Source organism: Cricetulus griseus, chromosome 4, assembly GCF_003668045.3.
Source record: "Cricetulus griseus strain 17A/GY chromosome 4, alternate assembly CriGri-PICRH-1.0, whole genome shotgun sequence".
Lineage (NCBI taxonomy): Eukaryota > Metazoa > Chordata > Mammalia > Rodentia > Cricetidae > Cricetulus > Cricetulus griseus.
Genome location: NC_048597.1, coordinates 15777828 through 15789216, shown reverse-complemented (window position 1 = coordinate 15789216; position 11389 = coordinate 15777828). Strand labels below are relative to the sequence as shown.

The window sequence follows — 11389 nt, the reverse complement described above, 5'->3', positions numbered from 1 at the left end:
TAATTCTTACAAGGACACAGTTGCATAGACAAAAGCATTTTTCTTCAAGTAAAATATAAATGAAGAATCAGTTTAGTGAAAATCTATGTAGACATCATCAGCTTTCTGTCCTGAGATCATTTGCTGATCTCCAAGTTCAAGTACATGGAACATTAATGACTTTCATTCAGAAGGTAGAGGCCCAAATTTTCCAAAAGTTTGTGCATTGCAAATGAGACTTTTTTTTTGAGACAGGGTTTCTATGTGTAGCTTTGGAGCCTATCCTGGCACTCGCTCTGGAGACCAGGCTGGCCTGGAACCCACAGAGATCCGCCTGCCTCTGCCTCTGCCTCCGGAGTGCTGGGATTAAAGGTGTGTGCCACCAATGCCTGGCTTGCAAATGAGACATTTTAATGACCCAAGGTTGTGAAATGTATTACCTGAGTCGGTGCTCAATCTACAAAACAAAAGGTGTCATGTACTAAAGGCGAGTGAAGGACACAGTAGTTATCTAATAACCATTAAAAATGAATTTAAATTGTGTACTTCAGTTTAAAGAAAGTCATTATTTGTAAATTAATAAATAATTTAGAAAAACATTGAAAACTGCATGAAAATTTTATATATTTATATATCACAATAATTAATATGAATTTTAAATGCAAAAAACAATAACTTGAAACAAATGATATAGTGCTTGATAATCTATTATACATGTCTTCTTTGTCCTTTCTCTCATGAAAAATGTCACAACTTTGTTTTAATTTTACATATGTCAGATTAGGCAGAAATTACTATAGACTGTCCTAAGCTGGAAAGTTTAAGTCTTGGACCTAACATTTCTATCTAGGAATAGACTACAATAACTGGGACAATCTAATCTTCAACCTCTTCAAAGCCCTGAGAAGGAGGATAGCAATACTAGGGTAGGCAGGAAATGAAAGAAAGCAGCTTCCAAAAGGTGCAGCAAAGATAAAAACAGCAGACTACCTGGAGAGTCACCCAAAGTCTCACAACAGCAGAGGGCAACCAGCTTTGGCTAAACCCTAGAGTATCTGACTGATGAACAGAGAAACAGGGATGTAGAAAGGCTGTCTTATCTTGACTTGACAAGGTTCAGCAGTCTTCTATGTTTGTCTGCTTCAAACACATTAGGACAGCATGTCCAAAGTCAGTGGTCGAGGTGAGGGCAGTTCTTTGCCCAAGAGGCCATTAACCAAGGAGCAAATAAACTCCAGAAGGAGTGTCACCAGTGCCCAACTTTTTCTTGGGAAAGCTTGGTACTGTCAGGAACAATTGTGTCTCGTGACAATGGAGAACTAATATTAAAACATTTAAATGCCATATTCTGCAGTTCTATGAAAGATTTGAAGATCAGATATCTATGTCTAATTAATCTTATAGATAAGAAACATGGGTGGTAATAGTATGGAATTCTCAGAAACATTATTGTACAAAGTCTAAATCTTCCCAAAATAATTTAGCAAGGACAATGACTTATATATATAACAGATAGAACTGAAATGTCTTGACTAGAGATGGAACTGTAAAGTGCAATATGATAAAATATCCTATGTTGTATCAATATGCAAAATATATATGCATTAAGGTAGTTTTATTATATTTGTGTGAAAAAGAGCATAAACAGAAAGAAGACCCTAGATGGTCAGCATACAAGAATCTAACAATTTAAGTTACATATAGCTAACAGTTGCTAAAGTTATTCCACCAGAAAATATGTTAATCTGCCTATATCCCATCTTAATCATATGTTTCCCATCCATACCCTTAAGCTTAACTAAAAGAGATACTATAGTCTGAGCATCACCTTCCCATACCCAACCATAAACAACCCAAAGCAGGTAAATTATCCCTTGTTTAGTGAAGAGAGAAAAGAAAAAGAAAGAAAGAAAGAAAGAAAGAAAGAAAGAAAGGAGGGAGGGAGGGAGGGAGGGAGAGAGGGAGGGAGGGAGGGAGGGAGGGAGGAAGGAAGGAAGGAAGGAAGGAGAGAAAAGAAAAGAAAAGACGAAAAGAAACCAAAATTCTCTTAATGCCAACTGAAGGGAAATGGGGCATTGTTTTCTTAGGATTACTTCCTGGTGAAATGGGATGATGATAACCCCATGGGATCCTGTAGGAAAGAAAAAATTAGAGCAACAAAAATCTCCAGAGGACTACCTGTAACATTTGTAGCTAGTCTCTGTGGCAAGAGATGCTTGACTAAAGTTCTTATCTGAAGCTCTTGCCAGGGTGTTATAGGAAGGTGCACCATTTCAGCTAGCTAGTCTGCAGTTGTCTAGAGCAGTATAGTCACAAACCAATTTTAGGGTGGTGTTTGCTAGCTCAGAAACATCAGGTTGAAACAAGTGAGATCGATGAAGTAGGTCCCCATATTCTTTCTGGATATCTCAAAAATTATTGTTAGGAATTTTTTTGTTCACTATGGAGGACTTAAACATTAATATGAGCATAGAAAGTTTAACTTTAATAGGTAAGCATACAGGGAAAAGTAGCAATAAGTATGAAATTAAGTATGAGGAAGCTTAGGGTTTTAAAGAAGACAGTTATGACAACAATAGTCCTAGGTTTTGTTTTCTTCTGTCTTACGCCAATGGACTTTGATATGATACAGAAACTCTGAATTTTATTTTAGCAACATGTATGAATTTGGAGAAGGAGGGCCAAGTCTAACTCCAAAGTCAGGTTTGATTTTTCTGTGAATTGGAAATACGATTGTGCTTGGAAGAAGAAGACAATAGTTTAGTATAAATATTTTACCATAAGTCATATTCTTCTTTGTAAGTCATATTCTTCTTTCTGGGTTGCTATCCGCTCTTCTTTAGGCACCTACACATTTAGAGTCTATTTGGTGTCTTTTTTTCTTTTTAGAGATTTTCTTTCTGTCTTCCTGTAAAGACAAGAACAAAACTCATGGGAAACACCTTAGTGCATGACCTATCATTTCTCCTCATCAAGAGGTTTCCCCTGTTCAAACCAGATCTTGATGAACTTTGATGGTATCCAAAACTTTTATTCTCCTGTAGAAACAAAGGCGAAACACCTACCCCAACATAACACATGTCTTCATTTCTATACTGAGGTCAATACACCCGCTGATTTAGTTCAGAAGTTTTTCCTATTGTCCAGTGTCTTTCTGCGGCCTTGTTTCCTTTCTCATTAGTTATAGAAGGAACAAGTAGGACCTTTTTTTTTTTTTTTTACCATTTCCTTTAACTTGTTGCCAAATGATGGAAAAAATCCTTTTTTAAACCTTTGCTATTCTCATGGTGTTTTGATTTTTAATTAAATTCTGAGGAATCTAGAACACTTCTTATTAGTAAACGATCAATTTCCCTTTTTCTTTTTCTTTTCTTTTCTTTTCTTTTTTTTTTTTTTTTTGAGACCGAGTTTCTCTGTGTAGCTTTGAGACGTTATCCTGGCACTCTCTGTAGACCAGGCTGGCCTCAAACTCACAGAGATCCTCATGCCTCTGCCTCCGAGTGCTGGGATGAAAGGCATGTGCTGCCAATGCTTGGCCCCATAAATGATCAATTTCATTGTCTTGTGTATATATGTCCTATTCTTAACTGTTTCTTTTAATTAAGCAATAATAAGCAATAATGTTAATTCTGAATCATCAGGAATAAATTCAGCAGACACAATGTGTAAGATGACTCTCTCTGCATATTGAGAGTTGGTAACTATATTGAAAGTTTCTGTAAAACCCATAAGTACCATGAGAATGGCATACAATTCTGCCTTTTGTACAGAGTTATAAGGGCTTTGAACTATACTTATAGTTCCTGATTTATATGCTGCCTTACCTGATTTGTTTGCATCATTGTAGAATAGAGGCACTCCAGAGATTGGTATTTTTTTTGAAAATGCATGGAAGGATCCAAACCATTTTCTGTATGAATTTTATTTTCTCACTTTTGGGATAATTGTTGCTAATCTTTCCCTAAATGTTACTGCAAGCCCTTTGCCAATATTCATTATCTTTCTATAAGAAGAAATTTCCTCATTATTTAAAGGTACTATAATTTCTGCTGGGTCCCTTCCTGTTAGTTGACGAAGTCTTAATTTTCCTTTTAAAAGCAAATCAGAAATATTGTCTATATGTGTTTTTAGGGTTTTTTTTAAGACAGAGTTTCTCTGTGTAGCTTTGGTGCCTATTCTGGCACTTGCTCTGTAGACCAGGCTGGCCTCAAGCTCACAGAGATCCTCCTGACTCTGATTCACATGTGCTGGGATTAAAGCCATGCACCACCAACGCACAGCCAGTTTTTAGTCTTTTATTCTGTTTATGTGGTAGAAATATCCATTGTTATATGATATCTTCCCTCTACACCAAAATCCCTGAAGGGTATTCTCTAGATGGTAAAATAACCAGAATACAGTCTAGTTTTCGATCCACACAGTCCACATGTGCTTCTAGTATTCTCTTGTCTACCCATTGTAATGCCTTTTCAGATTCAGATGATAATATTTGTGAACTATTTAAGTCCTTGTAAGTCATGAAGTAAAAACTGCATAAAAATTTATATATTATTGTTTATATATCACAATAATAATATAACAGAGTTTTAAAATAAAAAAAACAATGACTTGAAACAAATTATATAGTGCTTGATAATCTATTATACATGTCTTCTTTGTCTGTTCTCTCATGAAAAATGTCACATCAATGTTATTATTTTACATTTGCCAGATTAGGCACTTATGTAATGCATTTACTCTTTTTCTCAAATTGTGGAATAGAGAAAAACTTTTTTAAAACAATCAGATAACAAAACAGGGAACAACTACCAAGCACTCAATCTATCATAAAACAGAAGAGAAATAAAGTATAAGCTTAGATCATGGTCTTATGTCTACATCCGTGTATGTTGAATTATGATGATGAGACTGACAGAGCTGACTTTGTTTTCAAAAGCAAGAAGTTAAAGGAAAAATGACCTGGAGAAGGAACAGAACAAAGCCAGTAGTAGGCTTTCAGAAGTTTGTCAAAAGATATCTTCCTTATCATCCTTCACAGAGCTCCTGAGTCATTTTATTGTTGTTGTTTTTCCCAAACATCACTGAGAACCCCAAACATGCTCAAAAATCCAGAAGTCAACTATGACAAGTCCCCTCAAGCAACAGCTTCAGTGTGAGGCTCTTGTCAGAACCATGGATATACAACCTTATTCAAAGGAAGCAGAGAGTCTGGATTCAGGGAAAGAACTCAGAATGAAATGAAATAAAATGAACTAAGTTGTTTTTTAATTTGTGTCTACCAATACTCAATTATAAATGGGCAGAACTTTCTAGTACTGTGAATTTAGCTTTACATAAATACAGTTTTATTCCAGTCATCAAGTGATACATCTAAAACAAGGATAAGGAATTATTAGAAGTAATACATAAAAACTATGATAGATGAATGCCAGTGAATTAGAGTCTGTTCATTGTTCTTAATGTCATAAGAAAGGCACGCATTGTTGTTGATGAATGTAGTCTGTGGACAGCAATAATTCAGATCATCTAAAAATATTAGAATATAATCACAAAGCCATATTCAAATTTGACAAAGCTGTCTAAGTGGAAGATTCTTCTTGTATCAATATTTAATGTTGTAAACCATGTACACAAAAAAAGCATTCAATGTTTGCTTCCCAGACAGTGATTTAACACTAAGTGAATGGTGTCACCCCAGGCTCAAGCATGACACTATGAATGATCAAAGCATGCTCCCTTTCACAAGGGTAGTCCTCATCACAATGAACACTAACTGGTCATTATACCATAGAAACAACCTACCTTTTGTTACATAGTATACACTCCTATTCTATTCAGTTTGGTACAATTCCTAATGTGAGATTCATTCAGATGTATTAGTTGTTGATCCCCATTATTGTATACTAAGGTGTTATATGAACAGAAAGTTATCTGTTGTCCATTTTTCTATTTTCAATAAGAGCAATATAATCATTTCTATATGCAGTTGTGCTAGAAAGCATGAATGCAATTGTTTACTCATAAGACATAGGAATTTTTGACTTTAGTAGAAGTTGTTTAACCAACTTTGTAATAAGACCATTGTATATATACTTACTTAAAAGTACTCTAATATGGTTTTTCCTAGAAAATTTCATATAACTTGATAATATTTATGTGACATTCCATCCTCTAATTCCACTAAAATCTACCAGATGTCCCCACTTTATATTCACCTTTTAAAAAATAATAAATAGAGACTATCTCACAGAAGGTGTTCTGGTCCTTTGGCTCTTTCAATCTCTCTGCTTCCTTTTGTGTAATATGCCCTGAGACTTATGTGTAGGGTTTGTGCAATGAAATCACTGATTGATACCAAACACTCTACTGTCAGCTTGTCCCCACATTTGACTAGTTGTGTCTTTCTGTAATATCTGTCTGATGTCCGAGTGTCTTTTATTAGGGATGAGAGCTACTAAACTCTCTAAGTGAGGAAAATGTTTAGAATTCAGAGAGATTATTGTGGCTTAGGAAACTGACAGTGTTAGCCTTTCCACTAGCTTATATGGAATCACCAACCACAGGTAGTTGACTGAGTGTCTAATGAAAATTATTCTCTTTATATATTTGGAGAGAATTTAAATATAGTTTGTGAGAACTTGGAGGATAAGAATATTGAGAGCAGTGCACACAGTTTAGGCTAGGTTGTGTTATTTCAGAGGAAGCCAAAGACTGTATTAGGGCCATTAAATACTATTGTAAATTCAGAATTTGCTATTGTGGTTAAGAATTGCTCATTCTGGTGAGTTAGGCCTGAAGAATCAGCTTCGATTAAAAGAGAGCAGCACTTCTACTTCAGTGGAAGTGAACCCTTTGTTTCATTAGTAAAATTAATGCTGGTTAGTTGAAGCTGAGAAGTTTGAGTTACTAAGAGATTAGAATCCTTAAGATGGAATATTCTGGGGCTAGTTCCCTCAGGCCAGCACAGTTGACACAGAACATGGTAGGTTTACACAGTAGGTGTTTGATGTTGTTTTGATTATTATTGTGACTGTTTCTTCTGTGTTGGAGAAAGACAATATGTTGTTTGTTTCTGTTTGGTAGAATTTGTTACTTACCTTATTTAAATTTAGAAACAACCTTATTTTATATATCAATTCCAGTTCCCACTCCCTCTCATCCTCCCCTGTCCCCTACCAGCCGCCATCCCATCCCTCTTCTGTTCCATAGAAATGGTGAGGCCTTCCATGTGGATCATCAAAATCTGTCACATCATTTGTTTCTTAATTTATGAAAACTCAGATGATTACATGGCCGTTTGAATAAGAGACTTTGGAGTTTTAGGTATTTAAGTATTTAAAGAGTATGGGGATTTTGAAAAAATAGGATATTTCACATTGTGATATTTGATATTAATATGCAATCTGGGGAATAAGCAAGAAAAGAGGGAGTTAGAAGAAAGAGAAGGGGAGAAGAGGAGGGGAGAGGAGGACAAAATAGAGCAGGAAGATCGAGTCAGGGGAAGAATAGAGGAGAGCAAGAAAAGAGATACCATAATAGTGGGAGCCATTATTAGTTTAAAGAGAAATCTGACACTAGGGAAATGTCCAAAGATCTACAAGGTTGACCCCAACTAACAATCTAAGCAATAGTCAAGAAGCTACCTTAAAATCCCTTCTCCAATAATGAGACTGATGACTACTTTATATGTCATCCTAGAACCTTCATCCAGTAGCTGATGGAAGCAGAAGCAGACCCCCACAGCTAAACACTGAGCTGAACTCTGGAATCCAATTGAAGGGAGAGAAGAATGATGAGCAAAGGGGCCAAGACCATGCTGAAGAAACCCACAGAAACAGCTGTCCTGAACAAGGGGTTGCTCATGGACCCCAGACTGATAGCTAGGAAACCAGCATAGGACTGTTCCAGACCCCTGAATGAGGATGTCAGTTTGGTCTGGTTAATCTATGGGGTCTAGTGGATTTATCCCTAGTACATGAATAGACTTTCGGAAACCATTCCACATAGAGGGATACTCAGCCCAGACACACTTGGGATTTTCTAGATCCTGTTCCAAATGATATGTCTTTGAAGATCCCTAATGCAAGGCCTCACTCTCCATAGGGAGCATAAAGGGGATGGGATATGTTGTTGGATGGGGGCAGAGGAGGAAGGGAGGGAGAGAGAAATGGGATTGACATGTAAATGAAGCTTGTTTCTAATTTAAATTTAAAAAGGAAGAAAAAAGTTCATTGCTTAATAGTATTGTATTGGTGTGTCAAATTGACAAGGGGTCAATTACTCTGGTTTTCTCTCTCTTTTTTTTATTGCCAACTTGACACAAACCTAGAGTTATTTTAGAAGAGATTACAGTTGTAACAATGCCTTCATGAGATTGATGTAAGGAAAATCTCTATGGCATTATTATGATTGATTGGCTGATTGATTGATTGATTGATTGATTGATTGATTGATTTGGGAAATTTTAGCCAACTGGATCAGTGACATCTGTTGTGGGAAGGTGGCCCTGAGTTGTATAAGAAAGAAGGCTGAACAATTCTGGGGTCACAAGCCAGTAAGCAGCACTTCCCCATGGCTCTTGCTTCAGTTCCTGCTTTGACTTTTCCCCTGTGTACTGTAACCTATGATTTGTAAGACACATAAACACTTCAATTGGTCATTGTCCTTATCATATCAAAGGAAACTAAATTAATACTACTGTGCATATGTAGCCCTTAAAATTTTTTCTACTCTTGCAGTTGCTTAAGATTGCCTAGCATATGGAATATTTTATACCATATGTTTGTGTGTGTACAATATATGTACATAAGTGAAACTTGGCTTATAGTTTATTGAAAAATTATCTGGAGTTGGGTGAGGACAAAAATTATGGTCAAAATATGTTACATAAAATTCTGAAAAGTAAGCTAAAACAACAAAAAATTAGCTAAAATTGATTATATGATTCTCTGCCAATTTTTCACATAAATATATATTCTACCATGTTAAATATATTTAGACTGGGCTTTCTTTTCTCCTTGGTGAATTGACTTACACTCTTTTAGAAATGTTTGTATATTAATCTACTTGGTGTCTCCTCCTAAAATCGATTTCTATTAGTTATTATTGCTTTTATTGAGTGAGTGCTATTAATCGTTTTAAGTTTGTTTATTTGATGCTGAATGTTTATATTATGATAGGCTAAGTAGGCAGGTCTTTTGTTAAAATTTGCTGTTCTCAATGAATAAGATCTTATTACTATACTATTACTATACTGTACACATTGTATGCATGTGTACAGTGTGTGTGAACATTAAGATACATAGGGCATTATGTATTTTGCATAACAATAAAGCCATAAAAACAATAGATTAATGAATTATTTATCTTTGTATAGTGTGCTTATGGAGTACTTCTGGGAAGAAGAAGAAGTATTAATAGCTTGTGAAATATACACAGTAGAAATAGCAATGATTGGAATAATGAATGAAAAAGCTTTTGAGGAGTGGAAAACAAAAATATTTTTCTTTTCAGCATTATTCCACAATGAAAGGAATAATTATGTACCAGTAGGTTTAAGGAACAATACATTGTTAAGGTATGCATGATGTGCAAAGGGAGACTGGAGTTGGTGAATCAAAGCTACATTACTGCTCATACATAGTAAATGGAAACTTTGATAACTTCTATTCCTAATGCAAATTTGCTTCCTTTTCTTTTTCTTGTGCACACATATTTTATACTTCATGCTTTCATAAAGAAACTTATAAATACAACTGAAATGTTCTTTATTGAGTTAGACATAGCTCTACTACTTAGAAGTGATTAAGTTTTGAATGTTTCTGCAAATATACAAGGGAGAATGACAGAATTATAAATCATTTTTATATTTTGGCTAATCACGTTCATGTAAGCTCAGTTTTATCATAGTTTTAATATAGAGGCATCACTTTTATCGTATTTCCCTCCTTGTGGAGTTGATCTCAAAAGTTTTTCACACATTTTTTTTTGCTTCAGTGGACTGTATTTTTGATAGATTGGGGCATTTCTGAAACATTCTTTGTTATATCTCATGCTGCAAGCATTTTTTCTTACTTGTTGACTTAAGTGTTGCCAAAGTGGAATCTTTGAATTTCTAGTAGCAAAAACTTAGTGTATTAGATAGTCAAAATGTTCAAACACTATATATTTAAAAATGTGCTGGTGTATTTAAAATAAAAAGTAACAAAAAATAAAACACAAAAATAAAAAAAGACAAAATACTCAAATTATGCTTAATGACATATTATTTTTATGTTTAAGTATGCATACATTTACAATTAAAAAAATAATAATAATGGATATAAGAGAGCAAGGAGGGATATAGGAGAGTTTGGAGTTAGGAAAACTAAGGGACAAATGTTATAAACCTATTATAATTTCAAAAAATTTCATGGGAGTGTTTGGAGTTACAAAAATTAAGGGACAAGTGTTATAACCCTATTATAATTTCAAAAAAATTCATTCTAGTCATCTACTTTACTTTTTCTTTATTTCTCCATTCTTCATATTTTCATTGAGATTTATTTATTTATTCATTTATTTGGAGACAATGTCTCACTAAGTAGCATTGACCTTCTTGAAACTTGTTTTATACGTGGGGCTGGACTCTAACTCATGGTGATCAGTCAGCTTCTGCCTCCTGAGTGCTGGCAACAACAAAAAAAATGAACATAACAATAGACAACATTTAGTTTCCTAAATAAAAAAAAAATCCTTGTGCTAATTGTCCATAAAAATTCTCTCTCTAAAAATACATCGCAAACATCAATAGTATGAATAATATGTTGCTGTGACAGTGTCATAGTCTGTGTTGTGTCTGCATTTTATCCAAACCACTTGAGAAAGTACTGAACTTATGCAAACACTTGAGTAAGACTCTTTTATTATTGCCTCCTAAAGGTGATAGTACAATTTTGCAAATATCCTGATAAATTAATTTTATTTAAATTCTTGACAAGCAATGTTGTTTAAGACTATACATGATTTGTATGTATTTGTGTGTTTCTGTATGTTTGTAGGTGTGTTTATGTGTGTATGTTTGTGTATGTATAAATCAATGCTAATTAGGCATATCTGTCTAGTGGACGTATTCATGAACTTAAGTATGTTTTCTTATTTGGCAAATTAAAAGAACAAAGCTGTAGTAGATGGTTCTTCAGGATACAATCCCACTTTTCTGGAGTAGGGTATTGAAATGAATACATTAGAAAGGAGAGAACTCTGAGGTCTGTTAAATGGACGTGTAGTCAGATTGCCTTCTAAGAATTTATAACTACAGATTAATGTTTCTTTCTGCTTTACTTGGAGAAGCTGCTTCCTGCAGTCATGATGACCTGAGAGTTGATAAAGATACTCCAAGCTGGGTCTGATCATGTGCAGAGAATGAGTG

At 34.7% G+C, this 11389-nt stretch overlaps 1 long non-coding RNA gene across 4 annotated transcripts in view; it reads right to left on the bottom strand.

The window, feature by feature from the left end:
• Nucleotides 1–538: 538 nt before the first annotated feature.
• LOC103163104 overlaps nucleotides 539–11389 on the bottom strand; it is a 28719-nt gene continuing 17868 nt past the window's right edge. For 2 of the 4 annotated variants that reach the window (XR_004769848.1, XR_004769850.1), the window contains 2 exons: nucleotides 2758–2887; nucleotides 542–1262 (listed from right to left, as the gene is read on the bottom strand). This is a non-coding gene — a long non-coding RNA (uncharacterized LOC103163104). Of the gene's footprint in view, nucleotides 1263–2757; nucleotides 2888–11389 lie in introns of all 4 variants that reach the window. The other 2 variants (XR_003484775.2, XR_004769849.1) reach the window with 2 other exon arrangements.